A 22,683-nucleotide genomic window follows, 5' to 3' on the forward strand; every position below is an offset into this window, starting at 1 on the left:
GTTTCCACTCTTACTCGTTTCTATGGATAAAGATCAACGAATTTTTCGTTGGGACACCGTACAGTGATTCCCGTTACGGAATACGTATACCTAAGCACTCGCACGCTGCTCCCTAACGAGACATCGATTCTTTGTTCGTTTACCGGCTGGGAGAAATGTTTAATTTATGAAATTATCCGGTGAACCGTCCGCGCATTAGCTTCTATTGTGTACCGCGGATTTTCCCTAATGGAATGCGAGAAGTGCTTTGACATGAAATAAATAAGACTGTCGGAACAGTAAATTGTAACGGGACCTTGTATAAATACGCTTGAACAATCGCAATACAATACTCGATACGTGTAACTTTTCCATAACGCACCAAAGCAATCGATTGTGTATCATGAAATGCCTCGAGGCGACAGACGACTATTGAGGCTCTTAGAAGACAAACTGATGCAGCTCCACCTTTTTTAAACTTCTTAATTTCATTACATAAGTACATGACTATTATTGAATTCTTAAGAAACTGTTGAGAATTGTGGATCTTGATGGTCGAAATATTGTTATGGAAACAGTAAATTTACACTGGGCATTAATATTAACGTAGACACATATTTATTCTATAAACGATTTCTAGAATATTCATCGATACACACTTGCACGCGTCTCAGCACTTTCTTTCATACCCGACCTTTTATCGACTGTTAACCGACTGAACTGTTTACATTCGTCTGTTTCTCAGTCGCCGCGCACACACATATCTCCACACACTGATATCCACATACATATATCTGTACTACGCATTTGACCTAGTCCAGCACAAAAATTATACATATCTCAATAGAAACAAATGACATATTTCCGTAAATCCATTAATATCTTTAGTTATTAAGTTTGTCATAGTATCGAAGAAATTTTATTCTACTTAGAATGACTCCAATGAGAAAAAGTTATTACTTAATCATTCCAATAAATTAGATATGCCAAAGAAACACCAATAAAATATTTCCTTTAAATGCGAAAATAAAATTTATTAGTCTAAGAAAGAGAATGTACATGGCCATTCTCTACTATCTTTTATCTTGGAACTGAACGACCAGTAAGGATATGATTACAGTGTATATGTTGTGACAAACTGTCTGACGAATGAAACATCTCAAGAACGATGTAGCTGCTCTCATAAGAGTCTGTATATCTGATTATCCTATTCGTCAAAATGTTATTCATCCGAAGATGCATTGCATAGCACTTCTTCGTAATATCTTCCTCGTAATAAAAAATTGTCTTTTCGAAAAAAGAGCCTACCTCAAACTCCAGGCAACACAAAAATCGTTAAATATCTGGAATTCTATCGAATAGTATGGTACGATCATATCTATAAGGACGCGTAATAATAGGAAGAGGGATGAACAGACGGCAGACAATAATCGTTATGTATTATATTGTAGTATTCCGTGACATTGCGGATCGTACGGTAAGGAAGCGAGTAAGTACGGGGTCGAGTGTGTTCACTGTTCACGCACCGAAGCATCCAGGTCTGGCTGCTCGTAAAGAACAATGGTGGAATTTTAATAGAGACATTCTGGCTCTCCGAAAACGTTCGCGTACTCGTATCGATGCTCGTTAAACCTTAACGATTACCGTGAGATCGAGAATAATTCCAGGAAATTTCTAACCGGGCCGTGGTAACGCATCGAACATGAAAATTATTCGAATAACGCGCCACTCATCCTAATGATACATTGTAATGCTAATACGCCGATCGATACAGAGTTTCGTTTAATACGATAATTGTAGCGGGGATCGACGATCGGCTTAAAGATTTCCTGAAGAATAGTTGTAATTTGCGGTACGACGTATGAATGCTCGTTCGGATGGAATGGTATTTTCTTGATACGCTATACAGTGAAATATAGTTTAGTATTATATGATACTAATGGGACACAGGTATTTTCAAATGATATACAATGACGTAGGGGTGTTTTTCTCTCTACAGTACGGAAATTCATGCTGATGCTGTAATATCACTATAGTTAGAAGTTGAATTTAACGCGTTCCCAGAGATTAAACGAGACTCGGCTCCGATCGATTCGTCGCGACCGCGCTCGTGCCATTACGAGAAATCCGCGGGCATCTCGCCGCCGGATCTTTCGATCTACTTCTTTTCATCGGATCATCGTGTTGCACCAAGAACGCGGACATGCGTGGGAGCACACAGTGTTTCGATACGTTAAATTATTCGCTCTATAAATAACTACTTTAATTTATCTTAAAATATTCTTGTAGATAGTTATCAAAATATCGGTTACATGTCCTATCAACATTTTCGATCTACATCTATGCTCGTGTCGATTCATGACAAGTCGCTTCATCAACTCTTCCTTTGGAAACAATTGGCGCTATTGTTTGAACGAACCTTCCCTCGCTGATCACTGATAGATTACACCTCACACTTTCTCTATCTATTATTCCTATCAATTATTACGTTCATTATATCTTATTCTCTAAGAATAACTATCGTCGTAATTAGCGAGCCGATTCCTAATGAGAGTAAGAATATAAAAAAATCTATGGCGAGGAATGCTAATTACAGAGTGAACGCCTTAGTTGAAATTGTGATCTTAATTCGATAATTAGACTGATGGATGCATGCGAATACTCCTACAAGTTTTTTGAAAATCAATTTTTCTCATTGTTAGCGTTCAACGATGAAACTGAAGTTTTCTGAATGTAAGTTACAAAAGAATTACAATTGTTCTCTTTTACAGAGGCAAAGAAGCGAATTCTATTAGATATGCCAATCAAATTTCAGTTATCTGAAATAATTATGATTCGCACTGTCTAGACAATCGTACAACTTTATTACCATATGCAATCATTCGTTTTAGATTATATTACGAAAATTGATATTAAACAAAACTAGCAATTGTTGAATCAAAATATAACAATTTCTTCCTTTTTATAAAAGAGTATCTTTAAATTTCACTAAATTGATTGATTCACTGAATTGACAGTTGATCGTTTCATTAAATGGTATTCTGATAACGTCCTGCTCTGCTACAAGGGAAAAACTATGTAGATCTTAACACGTTGACACCGGTGTAACATCAATCAAATCTCAATCCACAACAGAGACCAGGCTACACACCGAGGGCAAGATGGCATCCTTACTGCGTATCCTCGATAGTCTTAAGGACCCACCAATAACTCTTGGCATTTTCATAGTTAAGGTCCATCAGACCAAAAACAAGCATCTTCTATTTCCAATGTTCTTTACATTTTTGTTTACTACGAGAAGATACGGGAAAGTTAGTTCTCACATTCGGTATTTTCCGTTAGCAACTTTCTCTCAAGGCCTGCTAAGACCCTTCCTAGTCCACCAGGGATCTTGTGCTCCAATCAAAAGCAACGTCTATCGCCCTCGTTTTCCTAACCAAAATTGTCCTTAACGAATCGGCTCGTCTCGTGGCCTCAGACTCACCCACCCCTAGCTTTCTTCCGCCAAAACATCGTCACTAAACTACTCAGTTTCTATCTTTAGAATAGTCAACATCTTTTACCGAGTTTCTACCGGTTACGTACTTAATGCATCAGTGTAACTAGGTTTTACATAAAGTTGTTGGAGTGAATTGTGATTCATGTGTGTTAATTCAGTGTATATTCCATTGTGTTGCTGAATTCATAATAAAGTTTAATAAAAGCAAAATTTATAGTTGTATTACGATTCAGCTATTTTATTTTAGCATCCAACCCTCAAGTTTACGTGACACCGGCGCCGATATTCATGGTTTTCTCTGTGAGGGGGTGCCCAAATGCACAGTCTGCTTCGCGGGGCAGCGCAGCGTCAGATTAGACTGTTCGACACGACCGCAATTTTTCAACTCTGACCTCAATTCATAGCAATATTACAAAAGCTATAAAATTCCTGTTGGGTTCATGAATTCCGTGAACTTCAACTAATACATTTGAGGTGGTGTTGGATGTAAGTGCCCCAAGAAATACTCTCGATGTTCAACAAAAAAGTTTATCAAACAATTAACAATCAACAATCAACGATTAACGATCAACGATTAACAATCACGCTTCTCGAATGTGTTTGTTTCGCTATTACTGTAAACCCTTCGCACTTCGCTGTTCGAAACGGAATGAATCATCTTTTTTGTCGCCCTTCAATATCCCCACTATCCACGCGTTTGTTAGGCGTCCGCGACCGTTGCCACGCATGGCTTCTTCTCGAACATTCGGCGGAAGGACCGTTGGGATATTGATGGCTCATTAGGCACTTCGCTTCGGCGATATACATTGTTGCCAAGTGTCGGGAAGCCGTCGGAAAGTTCCGTCGTCGCGTGTGTAACATCAGCCACATCTTAATTTACACCAGAGATAAGACATCGACCCCCGAGTTTCGAATTCTTTTGCACACGTCACCATCTTATCATCATAACCTACACCGAGCCTGTGACACACCTTGATCCACATCAGAGATAAGACATCGACCCCAACCTTCGGACTCTTTTGCACATCACCCCAAACTAAAATTTATATAAGCCGAGACTTCAGCCAGCTCGGACAGTTCTTGTTCAGCCTTTCTCAGATTCAGTATCATTCTACCTCTATAAAACCATTGTATTTATAATAAAATTCGACAAAAGAAAGTTAATAGTTGGGTTACGACTCAACCTTCTTTTCTTTTATAATCTAAGTTTCAAGTTTACGTGCCGCCACACATTAATATACAATAGTTTGGCAATATCAATTTGCATATATCTAAAAATGTTAAATAAAGCTGACGGACCAGCTTTGGCCCTAATTTTGTACTCTTTCCGATTTTTCTCAAAAAGTAGAGATCTAACACGGATTCTGACCATCGCACGCAATTCTGTGAACATTTTCTTATAAAAAACGTTCATAGCGCGAATCAAAAAATTTTTCAATTCCGTACAGGAAAAAAAAATAGTCATGCGTGTTCGTCCGAGAACGACGGCGCGCGTAAGGAACATGCACGACGAAAATAGTGTTAGGGTACGTTAAATTTTTAAAATAGACTGACAAAAGGCTAATATGTATGCTAGCTACTTCCAAAAATCACAGGTGTGTTATAATGTTGAGATAAAATAATATAAACCTATTTTGTACTACTTATTTTGTGAAATACATGTGTGACCCATCGCGATACACACCGCCCCACGGAACAAACTCGAGTGACCCATCGATAGTGCACGCCGCCTCACGGGACAGACACGTGTGATCCGCTGATGGTGCACGCCAGCGTCAACGTGTTAATTAACATTGTGTGATCCTAAACAAGATCTATGTTCTTAATATCTCTCAAATCGTTTTAAATCACCTTGATCTGGGCCTCGAAACATGTAAATTGCAGCTTCTGATCGATTTGACGACCTCGCTATATCGTTTCACATACAACATACAAGAGGGAGAATATTGAATGTGTCTGTTACAAGAGATAATCCTCAAATCCATTATATGATACTCTGATAATCGATCAGTTCCGTTAAATGGTATTCTAATAATCAGGATTCTATTCTGCTACAAAGGAACGAGTTCTAAATTCACATTGTATGAACTTGTAGCGGCACACGAGTTAGAAGACGATGCGAATCGAGAGTAACTTATGTTGTTGTTTTGCCTCGGGACATTGACACGTCTTGACGACCGAAACGTAACGATAAACAAACTCCGGACGAAACAATGTCGCCGTTACGTGCAACCGTTAACCGAAGTCAAATTTAAACTTTCCTCCGACTAGTATAAATAAACGAACACGATCTTTAGGACAGTTAGTATCGAGCGAACGCAAGCAATACCTAGCGTACGAATAGCGAGCATTCTTATAGCGAGTGACTTTGAGCGAACAACAATTGACTCTATATTCTGCATTATATATTTAAAAATACTTTTAAATACTATAGGATTTTATTTATTATTTATTTGTTATGGATTAAACAGGTGTTGATTAAACAGGAAACGATGGTTATTTAACGTGAACTAAATACAGTAATGTGCTATAAGTAAGACAACTAAATAGTTGATTTATAACTCTCGTCACCACGGTTCTAACGTTCTCTTTCACGCGGATCATATTCTCCCGACAACACTGACGACACTCGACTTCTCAACTCACACTGACTGTTAATTCGTCTTTCTCTCTAAGCATCCCTTTGTCTTTTCTCATAGCCCCACCACGCACGTATTCCGCAACCGTTCGTGACCAGAGTCACGTAGGCCTTTTTTCCGCGTAACTATTCTATCGAAGGACCGACGATACATTGATGGCCTATCGGCAGTTAGGCTTTCTCGCGACATTGTTTATGGTTCACCCGATATCTCTTAGGTCTTTCGTCCACGATACTACATTACATTTGGCGGCACAAGCATCAACTCGTCTTGTTATTATATAAACCAACATGTAAAGTCCACCACAACCTTAAACAAAGTTTCAGAACCTTAATATCCTTCAAATGGTCATAAATTATTCGGCTTGATTCTCGAAACATTCTAACTTCTAACTTCTAATTCTAAATTCTAACTTCTGATCGATTTTACGACCTGCCTATATCGCTTCTAAGAATTATGCAAGAGGGGAGCCGTTGATTGTGTTTGTACGTTGACCTTAACGGTATGGGACAGGCATCGCCACCCACCATTTTCTTCAGCGTGATGCTTCGCAAACAGGAAACACTCTCGCCCGTCTCGTTTTATGCAGTCCAGGCCCTCTCACTTTCGTATTTGCATGCCGATCGTCGTTTTTCTACTTCGTCCCGTGCCATGGATCCATCGTGACCACTACTCGGTGATTCATCTAACGATCTACCCGTGATTTCCGTGCATCGTCGCGCGAAGACGAATCTCAGCTCGCGAATATTGTAATTCGAGGAGTCGCTCGTATCTGTTGCCAAGAATATGTATACACGTGTACACGTGCGGAACACGATGAAATTTGAATAATGCGCTGGTCGTGCATTTAACGGAATTACGGACGCCGCTCGCGGACCGATTTTGGTCGTGGAAGCTAGACACGCGAGATCCATTGATCATACTCCCTGGGAAGCTGGTTTCGTAACGTTCCTCCAGGGAGATCCGTGTTTCGTTTCCTAGATACTTTACGTCGAATATCGGTGGTTTCGAAGTTTTGATTGGTACCTGTGATCGAACCACAAGGTGTCTATTCGGTTGTATCGCACAAGGATGATCTTGAGATCGAATGGTCGTTAATACGCCGGCCTCTTGGGAAAGTAACTCTTAATGTACTAAGAAGCAGCGTAAGGATTAATGGTTATGTACGCCGGTATAAAGAAAAAGAGCTGAGGCTTGTTTTTCCTCAGGCGGTTATTTCACGCCCATCATTCTTCCTATGTCACTTTCGTTCGTGTCAAGAACCTGGATTTTAACTCGAGTGATTCTCCAATTAACTTTGATACTTAACACGTAAACGCAGAGAAAAACCACTTTAGAAAATACATTCTACGTCACAGGTCTTGGACTTAAAACCGATAATTCTTAGAAATTTGAAAGAATGAATATAACTAGTTATCGGAAAAGTACATTGGATTATGCGAAATTCCTTTGATTAATTAAAAAAGGGGAATATATATGTTCAACTTACATCTTATCTAAACAAAAAAGTATTTTGTACTAGCCTAATTTTTAAAAATGAGACAAATCTCTATTTAAACGTTTTGAGTGATGTTTGAAACTTCGAGGATTGAAACAAGTGGTCAGAAACATTTTAGAGGATAAGATTACATAAGAGGATCAGTTTACATAAAAGATCTTAGGTCTAATTCAAAAGACCGGTACAGATTTGCCGAAGAAACCTCACAAATCTCTTACAGTATACATATTCTTTCTTGAGGCGTTCGTAACGTGAAGGTTAGCTCGCGGCATGGTTTGCGAGGTTTATGATGCCTGGTGTCTAGGGGAAACAACATCGACCGTTCACTTCGATTCGCGCGGCCGTCATCGGCAAGCAGCTGGTGTTGGCCGTCGAAGCGCAAGGTCGTTCCGTTACCTCAAGAGATTTCGAGGTCGGCCACGTCCTCGTCCCAGAAACAACCGGGGGATGAGGATATGCTGGGTCGTTCGCTCGTGCGCGTTTATCTCAAAGAACGCGACAGCCTGTTCGCGGTAACAGTATCCTTGTAATACCACTTGACCAATCTGTCGCAGTTAATTTTAGGAATCACGCCGATTTAGGAATCAGTCACCGAGATAACAGTCTATGCGAATTATTGAAATAACGAATCAGTTAACCTGGTACTGGAATTAAGGAAATAAGAAGATGATCCTGAAAAAATTTTTATTCTTTCTTAAAATGATGTTCATGGTGGGAGTGGTATCATAAAAGAATCATTAACTAAAGTTTATAGTGAAACTGATATTATAAAACAGTTAGTTATAGTTCATTGTGAAGCTGATGTCATAAAAACCTATCTATATTCTAAATTATTGCGGAAAGAAGATTTTCCAATTCTATGAAATGTTTCTTACTAAAATAGACTTTATCTAGCGAATAGAGCTATTTTAGCAGTTCCGTTAAAGGATGCCCAATGGTCGCAACAAAATTGCTCGAAAACCGACGAACAGCGATGATAATAGTGCGATACCATTCATTTTCCAAACCGCAACCACCATCCAGAGATAGAAACTTTTTTAGAAGAGATTTTTTATCATTTCATAGCAACATTGCCTCGTAAAACGCGCATTTACCATCAGAATGGAAATAGCTGAGTGGTTTCGATAAAACACCGTTTGTTACTACCAAGAATTCAAACCGATCAATATTCCTCGTTTAAGTTCTACCTACTCTTCGATAATAAAAAAAGCATGAAACCTTCCCATTCTCTAAACACAAAAAGCTGATCATTTAAAAAATCCTAGCCTCATTATTGAAGCTTCTTAAAAATACTCTATAACGCTCCTTATTATCCTTGCTTACCAAGAACCTGATCATTTCGTGAAAGAAACCGCGAACAATGGGTGGGCCATGTCGACCCGTTAGCGTTCTCCCGACGCAAGGTCAGTCGTAACTGGAAGCTTGGAAAGCTTAGTCGCGTTGTTAACGCGTTGGTTGGCTGTTAGCGAGCAAAGCGAGCGGCTAATGCGCCGTTAACAGTATCCGTGATTTCGTGACATCGCATCAGCTGGTCGCTATCGGAATCGCGGTTAATTTCACCAGCAGCGTTTCGACCGATACCGCTGGCCCTAGGGCGGCCAAGGCCAGCTTGCACGAATCACGCACACATAACCGGATAAGTGAACGGGCTGAAATTGTTTTAGCAAGTCGTAGCAGGCCGTGGGCGATGCATTCATTAGCTCGGTTTGCGAGCCAATAACAGAGAGCAGACAGACGCCACGGTAACAACGTGTCAGCCGTTCTAACGGGTTTCCCTCTTTTACTTCTTCTTTTGCTTCCTCTTTCATCTCGCGCTCCTCTTCTTCTTCATACATCTCGTCGTCGTTTTTCCTCTTGGCACTCTCAGTCTTTGGTGTTATATCAGCAACCGACATTTTCGCCGTTTCGACGCGTCCTTAGCGTCCGGGAAGTGGCCCAGTGACTCGGTTTGCTCGAATTTTTGGTACAGGGTGCTATTTATGCTGGCAAAGGATATTCTTTGATCGTATGTGACCTTGATGAAGGCTTGTTCTGCGTACACTTGGACGCAAAAGCAGGGTTACGTTTTACGTGTAACGATTACTTTTCTGGAGCGCCGAAGACAGTGATGGATTGTTCTGTCGGTCGTTGAACTTTCTTGTGGGGAAGTTTGAGTTCAACCCTCGTTTGATTCAGCTTAATACGTAGCGATAAATGATAAAAAAGCAGTATGCTTTACAGATCATTGTATTTTTTGTAAATCATGAGAATGATCTCATGTATGAACGTATAAAGATTGATAGTTTGTTATATAGGTAATTGAATTTTTTTTACAACATTAGATTAACATCGTCCTTGTCAACTACTCTTTTATCTATTTAAATATTACAATAATTGTAAAAATATAGTAAGGTTATTCCGCAGATCGTTTTTCGATCAGCTTTAGATAATTATTAAGGCATGTCCGGTCTACGAATAGGAAATATCAAGTGTGACGAACAAGTGATAGCGTCGAATAACATATATATATATATATACATATATATATATATGTACAGTGCAGAGGTCGAAATGTCAGTCAGCATGCAATTATTGAGCGCGGTTAATGACAAGCAAGCATGTTAACCAGAATCTCTTCGATTGATGATGCAGCAAGTTTCTTTTACGATCTATAGAAATTGTCGATTCTAATCTCTTCTACGAATCAACAGTTGACAACGATACTGATACGAGTTGATGAAACGCAAGATAAACATATCTTACAGGTGGTTCAAGAGAATTGCAATTTGCAAATAAGCAATCGTTTCCGTATGAATTTCTTTCACGATCCCTTCACTAATCTCTTTCTATTATGCATATATACATAAAATTTATTCGCATCTCTTGAATTTTCCAGCAAGATTTTTCTGTATTGAAAACCGTAAAAAATTATCCTATTTCAATGGTCAGAAGTTCTATTACACGAATTGCATTATAGTACTTGCATTGTAATACTTTTTTACATATACATATATCCTTTATACTCTACTCATCACTCATCGGTAATTTTCTAATTTTTCAATGGAATTTCCAGTTTGATCACGACCAGTATGATCTTATTTATTTCACGAACAGTAATATTCAACTGTAAGAGACTATTAACGCGGCGGTTAGAGTCAGTTCTGCCTGGAAATTGCTGGTTACAAACGCAACCAACAAGCGGGGAACAATCAGCCAGCTTTCCGGGACGCGTTAGGTTCCTAGGACGTAGAAGTAAAAGATTGAGGACGTAGAAAGAGAAAGACGTAATTAAAGCTGACGGGTCGCTGAATACGAAGGTTGTTTGCAAATCACGACGTCTTCGAGTGAAATGCAGATATAGTTAGGTTGGTGCATATAAATACCACTTTTTGAAATAAAACCTTAACCACAGGTAATTAATGTAGATGCGGGGGGGGGGGGAATACCTTTCATATAATCTAAGTAATTTTCATAACGTTATTCAATGTAGGCACTTCAATGATTAAACAGATTCGTTATCCTAGGCTTGTAAAAACAATTTGAACAATTTTTACAATGGTACTGTCATACAATTTCTTTGTTAAACAATTCAAACAATCTATTCATTAAAAAATTGTCTACATGTTAAATTTATTTCTTTAGATACTTTCATGATACTTTCTTCAAAGTCAAACTAATATAAAAGAAACACAAAAATATTCTATGACTAACTATAATTAATAATTCATGGTTATCACTAACAAGCTTTCGATATTTTTATTATAGATCTTTCTTACACTGAATATATGTAATTTATGACAGATATCTTCTTTCTGGATGTAGTCGATAATTGATAATAAAGTAAAACGGTTTATTAACTCACCAAATTTAAATTTCACCGAAACATGTAATATGCTGGTGCATATTAATGATTTGAAAGATTTTGAATAAAGTAAATATTTTATACAAAATTTGTTACATCCTAAAAGATACACAGTTAGATTTTTATGAATTGATCATCTTGACTTTGATAGTTTTAATGTCAAAATATTACATGAATGTTATTTATTGTTCCTATCTTCATTGTTCGTTTTTATCACGTGACTAGACAAAGTTTGAATCAGGTGTCACGAGCTAGATCCGGGTACACAGAAAAGTAGAAAGAAAGAACAGCGCGTAAAATTGATCAACGTTATTCGTGCTACAATTCCGAATAACGAACAATCGCGCAGTCGGCGCGTGAGAATGAAACTCGTATTGTTTTATCGCGTGTTTTCCGTTGCCCGTCGCTGAATGTCATCGACCATGAGAAACGACGACGCGTTTCTGTTTTCTGCTCTGAATCGTGCGCGCGCGTCAGCACAGAGGGAAAGGAACAACGAGATATTGGATTGAAGAAGGATGACAAATCGGAGGCGAGGAAACGACTTCGACAAAATATTATTCTGATGGATTGAAGTATACATATATAACTTCGAGATTTATAGTATAAATGGCGGATTCAATTTTTGCAAAATTTCTACGCATCGATTGGGTTGGATATAAAACATGTATGTTTGCATTCTATGTTAAAATTCTGCATTTACAACCGTAATATAAGTATGTACGCTAACGGGGACTTGTCTCCGTTTATCACCATTATCTGTATCAATAAAGATGATATATATATATTTGTATGTATTATATACGTATATATATATATCTTTTTATGGTTTCATTTTCTAAACAAGATAAATTTCTGATTTCACATTAAAGCTAAGTGATATTACGAGTTGAATAGATAGGTTATGATTAAAGGGAGTTGAATTATACATGTGATTCAAGCGCAGAATAACTCAGTTCTTTCAAAGATGACGCAAAACTCGTTGCAGTCTATATATAATAATAGCATCTATTGACGAAAACATGCAATATATTATTACGTGATTAGAACGATACGTCCGTGTCGAAGATTATTTTGGCCATCTGCGATTCTCGCATAATGATCACGTAATCATACGCGTAGCTCTACGAAAATCTAGCTTTTCGAATAAAAAAAAGACTAACTCTACACAAACTCTATAAAATAATTTTTCACTCAACTTACAATCTATCAGGTTCTCCGGAAAGTGTCTTTCTTTCGCAAACGTGTTTTTTACAGCAATACACCTTCATACATACGTGAAACCAAGTCTATAAAATGCGATGTTTATCTCAATAGAACAAAATGGATCGTATGTAATTCAACAAAATAATATAAAACACAAAACGTTGTGTGTCTATTATTTCTTTATAAAACGAAAGAAACTTTTCGTACAACCTATATAGTATCAAAGTAAATAATACCTCACTTACTCAAACGATGCTTCAACTTCTCACATATGTAGATAAACCATCCAGTTCCAAAAGCGTTCACACATCCAGACATACGTACATACATTTCATAGCACATATTACACTATTTCAAACGAAGCGATTCGAGAAAAGATTCCTTAACGGCTCGGATTCTCTAATTGCTGGATGCAATTTCTACTCACATAATTTTTACATATCCATACACTCCATTTCATAGTCACAAAAAGAGACATATAGTACATATTGCCGTTAGAAGCAGTGAAGGTTACCAATCGCAAATCATTCTACACTCGCACATCAGGCAATCGAACACAAAACCATTGAAAACCCCGTTACGACACAGTATAAGTAATCGACATCGCGAATCCTCCGTACCCCCACATTTCCTTCTTTCGCTTAATTACACGTTTTTCGATCTCTTTGCATGCTCCTTGAAACACCCAGTGACATCCTCGCAATCAGTCTACTGGCAATCGCGTGTATCGCTTCCCCTCGAGAGGGAGCCGCTCGACTTTTTCTCGATCGGTAAATTAGCCCGCGGTACAAATTATTCGATGTCGAAGCTGTCAAGAGGCGAGGAGTGCGTGGTTGTGGCACGAAGCTGGTCGCACGGAGTAGAGGAACGAGCCGCGTGCCGCAAGAAACTCCCTCAGCTCGGGACGCCCATAAAAGTGTAACCGATTTTTTCGCGGCGGAACGCGCCGACACGGGACGGCTTCTGGTCCCTCGTCGACGATCGCAGGAAGCGATCTTCGTGTTTCTTGCAATCGTTTCTTGTCAAGACCGATTAAGTAGACGATGCAAAAAGCATACATGGACGGCGTTATCAAGCGTGTTTCAGGCGAAGAGTTCATGGCGGTCGGATTTGTGTTGTGGTTAAGTGCATTCGTTGAAGAGAATAGAAGATGATTTGAGTAATGATGGAACGGAAATGAGTGAGGAATTTTTGAATACAGTATACTTACACGTGGTGACTTGAAAGTGGTGCAAAAATTTCAAATTTATACGGTATGTCTAGTTTAGATTTACACATATATGCATGCCATTATTTCTTTAAGTATTGGAAATAATCATATCAAATCTGATTATACTTTTCTATATTAGTTTCATAAAAGAAATTTAACCTATAAGTAATGTATAAAAAGAAAACTATTGTAGTTTTCTGACTGGCTGAGAATTACAATGATACTACTAGCCTACTACTAGTTTTTATAAAATTCTGTTATGTGTTTATTGTTATAAAAAATTCATATTCTTTATGTTATGAATATATATGCCGGGAAAGAATGAAATTATAATCTAATAAATTACGGAATTAAAGTTTAAGTACGTAACTAAATTCAAATTTTTCAAATTTTTACTCCATTTGACTCCAATGTTAATGAAATTTTTTAACGTCTTATGTAATACACGTAATATATATATATAAAGTTTTTATAAATATTCAAATGCTTTCATGAGTCACTGAACGTTATAATGCATAACAGACATATATGTAATATATACCAACTCTTCGATCATGAGGAACAAACGAAACCAAGCTCGTGCTCGTTATTATTAAAGTCGTTCGTATTGAAGGCGCAGCATTAAACCAGGATAAGCTGCGTTTCAGTGAATCATCCGTGAAAACATTATTCCAAGTGGGCAATTATCTTCGAATAATATTCGCGAGTTTTTCGCTATGTTTCCAGGGTTTTTGTTCGTCCTTTGTTACCAGGAAGCTCTTATAACTCGATGCCACCCAGAAATCGAATTTACTAGCAATTACTATTAAATTGCATCAACGTTTACACGACCCATCGCGACGTGTCTCTTAATTGCATAAATTGAACTTCGGGAAATAGCTATATACTGTACACCGTTTGTCGAGACTAATCGATTTGAAACAAAGGAAATTTTGTGTTATATTCTTATCTTTTCTTTTTGGTATTTGTCAGGAGTCTTTTGATTTAAAAAATTAAAGAGAGAAATGGCTACAGTAAGAAGACAATTACGCTCTCTAGTAATTTGAGCAAAACAATAAAGAACAGCTCGATGTCAATGAAAATCAACTTCAATTTATATTTAAGTATTACATGTAGTAAATAATAGTATTCGTAGTATTTTTGGATGTAAAATCTTTGAATAGCAAATATATGCCTTTCTTTCTCTCTCAAGAAAAATAAATAAATATTAGAACTATCATGTTATTGTTACAAAAACTTCGATTAACGTTCAGCTAAAATATTATCCATTCTATATGTATGTGGTGTGATGATTTAACGTGTTGCTTTAAATGACGACACAAGTGAATACTTGTAATGTATTTAATTATGAATACTTTTAATGTCAAATATATTTAAAATCGTTCTAAGTACAGAATACAAAGTTAGTCGTAATCGTCGCTCGCTCGATGCTACTCGTTATAAAGATACTTGATACTCTCTATTCTGGAGAGCATGATCGTTTATTTATATTGGTCGGAGGAGTACCGGAAAGTTCGAATTCGACTCCGGTTGACGGTTGCACGTAGCGGCGACATTGTTTTGTCCCGGGTTTGTTTATTATTACATTTCGTACGTGCAGACGGTGTCAATACCCCGAGGCAAAATAACAACATGAGTCACTCTCGATTCGAATCGTCCTATACTCATGTGTCGCTACATGTATATATAAATATACTAGTTTTGACAAAGTCTGCAACGTTTTTTTGTAATGCGATTATTGCGTACCGTACAGATGCGTGTTTGGTGTCGTTATTTTCCAAATTTATCTAAAAAATTGATGGAAAGGAGTACGATTTTCGATTATTTATTTTATTCTAAACATATAAACTAAGATGTCATAGAAGTGAAAATAGTTTAGTAGAGTTGCAAGACTGAAATAGATAGAAGAATGGTTCGTCTTAGAGTAAGAAATTTCCGTGATTCATATCTCTTACAAGCTATAAATCCTCCGTTCCATCCCAGTACCCTTACTTGACCGACAAGACTGCAATTACCTTGTTTATTGGCCCATTTTGCCCAAATAAATCCCTCACAGTCGATCAAATGTGTAATCCCAATAATCTCTGACGCTATCAGTGCGCCGTTGATACATCAATTTTATCGTACATCTCGATGATCAATGATCCACGACAATTTGATATTATTTATTCGAGTTTCACCATTTTCTGCTGCTTTATATAGAAAGAAATAACATACTATTATATAAAAAATATTATCAAATAGAAGATTCTATGGAAGTATGTAAAGGTATTTTATTCTATAGGTAATTTATTCTATTCTAGAGGTAATTAATTCTAGAGGTAATTTATTCTATAGAATCCTACAGAATAAGATTAATTTCAAAATAATAATAAAATCAGAGAGTATAAATACAAGCGAAAAAAATGATTGCAAGGTTTTATCTACATCTCAATGATCTACCTCCAAATAGAATTCTAAGTACATATCAGCAAAATCTTACGACAGAACATGCCACCATCTAATACAACTTCTAGTGTACTTAAACCAGTCCCAACCTCTTTATAAAATCTCCATCAATTATTCCCCGTTAATACAGTCGTTCCTCCGGTCCTTCAGCCACGTCATCGTTTACCGTAATAATTACGTTAGTATCGGTGTCGGGAAGCCGGTGGAAAATTCGAAATTTACTTGACCAGGAGGAAAAAAAGACCAGGGACGACGAAGGAGAGTGATGGTGAGTTCGCGAAGCGAGGATAACGGTCCGTTCCATGTGGCGCCCCGAGTAAATGTCCTCGGTTATTCTCTCATTATACCTACCTGGTGGCTGTGCACAGCATCGCGTCGAGTCGATCCACGCCGATTATTCATGAACTGAAAATCGAGCCCACAGCGAAAACGAAGATTGAATTCGCGGAACGAATCATAGTACTGTTCAAGCCTGCATCGCATCGATCTTCTGCTAGATACATATAGTTCGTGGAAAGAGGAAGAAAAGATAAGATGAATAAACGAGCGTCGAAGATGATTTTTCCACGGCGTGGATTCGCTCCAACGAGAAGATACGATAATGGAAATCGAATGAAGCAGGTATGGTTGCCTCGTGCGGTGACGGTGATTTATGAATCTGATCTGCGAGATGCATTAAAATTGGAGTAGCGATTGGAGGAAAGAATCGTGTGGAGTATTTGTTACAAAAAATGTTTCTTTTCTTGCCGCATGGAATGCTGCAGATTGTTAGACCAACTAAACACCGTGTCTAATCCGCTTGGTATACCAGAATCAGTACGTTCTAGATAAATGGTATTTGATAAAGTCGTGTACCAATAATCACAATGCTTTTAGGTCTGAGGCTAATCTTCTATTTTTGTCCAGTTACTTAGTTTACGATATTTTAATTCCATGGATATAATTATCATTATTTCTACGTGTTATCTAAACAAGCCTTTATCTTAGGTTAACTCTTCGTTCCACCATTATTTATCAATATTTTAATATTGCAGATACGATTATCATTGCCTTTGCAATAAGTACCCGAAGCGTACAAAATTTATCTTCGTGTTTAAAAATTGCTGGCTGAAAGGATAGAAACTTAACAAGGTTGATTCAATGGAATGAAGTCTATCAATTAAGCGTGATCAATTCCTCTCGTTTGCCTTCCAGCATGTTAAACGGGTGCAATAATGATTCGCCGCGATATAGCAAGGTAGAATTTCAGTGCTGTAGCGAGGGCGTATAGGCAGTTTTACGATCTGCCGGTTAATTCGTGTTGCTAGGGGTTGATTTACGAACACCCGGTGTGTGCAGTTCGAACCAACCTATTCTTCTATGTGCCTCACCAGTTCTCGCCAGCCAGCAAAAGGAAGAGAGAAAAACGAAGTAAAGTAGAGACAGATAGACAGAGCCTGGCACCCGTCGTCATTATGTTCCATTAGATTTCTGAGGAGTAAATAAATAAATAATAGTAACGAAGTAATAAATAATGAGCTGGCTATAAACGCAAGCCAACAGTGCAGACGAGTGGAATGGAGCTTCTGAGACGAAAAACAGCAAAGAGAGGAGGATTTAGGTTTCGTTAAAGATTGTAAGGGAGAAAGGCGATTAGGAGACGATTTGTTAGACACTCCTGCTTTTCTTGCGATCGTGTATGTTGGATACCTTTGTTTCTTCGAGCTTGTTCCACGCCGCCTGTGGCGCGGTTAAATGAGACCTGCACGGATTACACGCAACGTAATCGTTCATCACGAACGATTTTATTAGCGCAAAATTGACGCGATCAACCGATCGTTCTCCTAACGAGCGGTTAACGAGACGAGACTACTTAATGTTCGATCGCTTTAATGTTAAAATCGAAAGATTTCAACACTAGAACAATAGAAGCAATCAATCTGACTGGTTTTAGATTTCCTACTTACACATTTTTAAAAAATATGCAAAAGTAGTATTATGTAAATATACCAAATTTACTTTTTTTGATGTAGGAATATAATTATATAACCTAATCATTTTCGATACATGTACCACTTTAATTGGAGTTATTTGTATGTATAGTGTAGTTATTCTATATATTACAGATTGGTAAGTTTAACGTTGATAAAATATAATTTACAGGTCTAAACTACTGAAAGTTTATATAGAAAGATAGCTAGATGAGATAGTGTTGTATTCTAGTTCTTTTTAGCACAGAATGCACCGATGAATTGAATCAAAAATAAGCAGTTCCATTTAATGCATTTGCATTTTCTAAGATCATTACATTTATAAAAAAGTAAAATTGTAGGAAAATAGTTTTCTATCTGTAACAAGACTTCAGATATAACTTATCTTAATTATTGGATTTATCTCTTGAGATTGGTTTTACCAAATTTGAATAGATAGAATCTCAGTCGTAACTCGGCCTATAAATCTGCATGCACATCGCTATTTATGATAATTACATATATAAAACGGCCATAAAGATGTTATAAAAGATTTAAATATTAAAAGGCCAGAATATTAAAATCACCTCAAATACTACATCCTCAAATAATACCAGTAACATAAAATTACGACAGATTAAAATAGAAATTAATTGACTATAATCGACAATAAACTGATCCATTTTTTCTCTCGGCATCCCTGGCAATTAATCAAACGAAAAACTGGCAAATGACGTTCGCCATGCAAATTAGATGTTTACGGTAAGGTTTCCTATCGTTTATATTAATAGAACAATTAAATGGCAATCTACGAGGTGACAAATTGAAGAGAATCGTACGGCAAGAGCGTCATGTTGGTTGGGACCAAAAGGAAAACTGGTTCCACGTGGCGGAAACGGTCACGAGAGGCGGCTCGAGCACGTGTCCGTTACGTCACGTGTAATGCGTCGATTGCTTTCGCCAATGGTTTCCCGCGAGGAGATAGGCTGGACGGTTCCTCGATGGAATTCCAAAACGTGTACAGGCACGACAACGACGACGAGGATGAGGACGTTAGTCGAACGTCGAAGAACCGAATTGTTCTTCCGTGTCGCCTCGTTTCCTTGTCGTTGCGGTCGATCGCTCGGGATTAAATTTCTTGGGCGGTCATGCGACCAAGTAAATATGCATTTCTTCTTCTGTCCCGTTCATCCTCTTTTCGCATCTTCTTATTTTACCTTCCTACTTTCTTGAGTCTTCTTTGCTATCATTGCCATCGTTCTGTCGACGTCGTCATTCTCGTCTTCATCCAACCTCGTCTTCGTCAACTTTTGCTTATGCACTAGGCCTTGAATCTATAATCGATGCTCGAAGCTAGCAAATGAGGAAGAAAATAAACCGGGTGAGTTTAAATTTAAGGTCGGTTAAATGAGCCTGATAAAATATACGTCCAGCAGGCTTTTTCTTCATGTTTCATCGATACGCTGTTGCTTCTGTTGCTTCTTTACGGCCGTCGCTCGTGCGGTATTCCGACACCGGAACGGGACTCCACGAGAACGACGATGAACATCGAAAAAGAACAATATCCCGAGGATCGATGACACGGTATTTGAAGTTTAGACTCACTATATATTCAGAGTAATACATATACTTATCAACGTCGTCTTCAGATCTTAGATTTGCTTGGACAACTATCTCTATAACCATTTCTCGAATTACATACATACTTTGAAAACCAGGTTACCGTGCATTGGATTTTATTTCTTTTATTCTTAGACATTTAACTTCTTTTAAAAATATTCACAATGCTTCAAGCGTTCGCTTTGAAATGTTTCAATTTGTAGAAAATGATACCAGGTGTTGTAAAGATAATACCCACAAATGAAAGGACTTTGATTCACTATTTCCACGCAATTGGCACCTATTCGGACATGTAGCTTCGTTCCCATCTGCCTTCTCATCGTACAATTTCCGTTTTGTAAGGAAGAATAAAATCGTTCTTGCGGGAACGAGTCAGTGTCCATTTTGCATAAAACAATCATTTCGATATCGGGCTAGAATACGCTTTACGTGAATCCATTTGATTTACTGTTTCTAGTTGCATACGTTTATTTCGCCTTGCAGCCTTCATCGTAAAACTTCAATTTTGTAGAAGAGAATATCCTTGTTCCATTTTTCTCGAATGATTTCTTAGTTCGACTCACGTAAAGCTTGATTTACATGGCTTCGTTCCGCATCAGTTATCACTATCGACGTATATATCGTATATATCGCCACAATCAAGTCTTCAACTGTTCGTTTTAGAGAACAACTTTATCAGTCGACTCTTTACGACTATGTCTCATTTACGAGGATTAGAACCATGTTTATCTAACAGATTAAAAGTTTGGTATTAACGCTCTTTTGGAGGATTCTAATTTTTTATGATTTTTTGGCTTGAATCTACTTCCTTGTAGCAATTTAAGACGCGGGTCGAATTGAACAGTTGGAATGATAAACGAATGGCAAGATTAAATGAGAAATGTTCAGAAGTGAAAATTTCCGATAGAAATGTAAAATATATTTGTGTTAATTTCGTCACTTTGGATTATTTATCATGTTATAGAGCTTCAGTGTTTACCACTTTTTTTAAATTTATTTAATTTAGAGAAAGTATAAAATGTATTAATTTTTCTTTATTTCTATACTATACTTCCATTTTTTTCAACCAGTTTAAGCGAGTGTTACACTTCTTGTAATACTCTTACAATAAAAATCCCAATTGCCAATAAGATTTCTTGATCTCTTGATTTCTTGATAAGATTTATTTTAATGAGTATATAGGCATTTAGCATAAACAATTAGTATATAAATAATTGTAAACATTTTAAAATAGCAGTAGCCGTAAAAGACCTGTCTCAGATCTCAACGAATCTTCGCAATTCCACCAAGCATCTCAAATCGAAATTTTCTCACGCCATGATGCTACACTCCTATACTCTTACAAATCGTACAATTTAAGAAACATCGAAATAACAAGCATGAACAGGGACAAAGTATTCTTGGTGGCATTGATTGTTCCCACAGGCGGGCAGGAAGAAGTCATGGTAACCGAGCAGAAGCTTGTATTACCGTAACACCATGTGTTCTCGCGTTGATGACTCGCCACAGGAGAGGTTCGATCTGTCGATCGTCATGATAAGGGACCCGGGCCTTTCGCTACCAATTCCGTGGCAATTTACGACCGGTCATTCGCCGCGTACAGATACACATTGGACAAGAATGCAGCCTCTTGGCCAGAAGCTGCTTCGCACGGTAACGGTTCATTAAGTGGAAATGTGTTAACGCGACTTCTGACGATGAATCCGCTTCGTACATAGTGGAGTGGATACACGAGTTCGAGACAGAACAACCGATCGATAGCGACCAACGAACTCCTTGCGTGTTGAACGTGTGGTAAACGAAGAAGAGTGCTCGTAGGGAGAGATTGAGTGGATGTGTAGAATCGTGTTTGGATGAATTATAGCAGTTAGGTGTGAACATGTAGATTTCTTTTTTCAGATGTAGGAGTGGTTTGAAGTCGCTTGTAATTCTTCGTGTAGTTTAATTGCATTTAATCCTTTCGCTACGGGATCTTTGGAGGCGAAGGATTTTCGTGCAAAGATTGTGCAGCTGTTTTTGTTAATAAGAAAAAATACGCACATGAGTATTTAGAAGCTTTTACTATACACCAATTAAAGTAAAAATGATTGTATATATTACTGCGCTATATGTATAACTACGATATTATTTGAGAGAGTATACAAGAGATTTTTTAAGTAGAAATTAAAATACTTTGAAAGTATTGGGTATTTGATACAAATAGTTAGTCTAGTAATACTTTGTTCATAGAGAATTATTTATTCAATCGTGTATTAAGAAATAGATATTTCCACTTCAAAAAAGACATTTGACGTATACATTCTACTACATCCTAATTTTCTTTGCTTATACTAATCTATATCCAATTTCTCTTGTCAAGATCATGCAATTGCCTCTTCGTGTAAATACGTGTACGATAATAGCTGACCACCTGCAGAGCTCAGCAGGTGTCACCTTATCAAGCTAAAAAATGTCTTCTTATATGAACCGTTGTGGAAGAAATGGATTCGTTGCGTTAACGAGGTGGAACAATTTCACCAGTTGGAAGAAAATTCATTTCGACGTTTGACACGCCGAGATTAATTTTCCTCGTGTTCGTCAGTCCGAGAAGAGTGTGTTGCTCGTTGAAAATCGAAACAAACTCGTACATACGTGGAATTGGGCGAGAAAGTTATCGGCGAGTGATACAGAGGATGCGGTTTATGTTTTTGCTAATAGAGGAATCGAATTTTTAATCAATCAACGGGAATAATCGTTACATCATAAATTAAAGAAAGTAAATGGTATCGAGGACGAAGGAAGCGCAATTCGATAA

General features: G+C 37.6%; 1 protein-coding gene and 1 long non-coding RNA gene across 2 annotated transcripts in view; one reads left to right on the forward strand and one right to left on the reverse strand.

Moving 5' to 3' along the window:
* LOC126919461 (uncharacterized) overlaps positions 1-13,404 on the reverse strand; it is a 65,008-nt gene extending 51,604 nt beyond the window's left edge. The window contains exon 1 of the long non-coding RNA XR_007711645.1: positions 12,908-13,404. This is a non-coding gene — a long non-coding RNA (uncharacterized LOC126919461). The remainder of the gene's footprint in view (positions 1-12,907) is intronic.
* LOC126919399 (uncharacterized) overlaps positions 1-22,683 on the forward strand; it is an 86,401-nt gene that overhangs the window by 17,415 nt on the left and 46,303 nt on the right. The gene's annotated exons all lie outside the window — the stretch shown is intronic.

The sequence above is a fragment of the Bombus affinis genome, chromosome 8 (assembly GCF_024516045.1).
Source record: "Bombus affinis isolate iyBomAffi1 chromosome 8, iyBomAffi1.2, whole genome shotgun sequence".
NCBI classification, from domain to species: Eukaryota; Metazoa; Arthropoda; class Insecta; order Hymenoptera; family Apidae; genus Bombus; species Bombus affinis.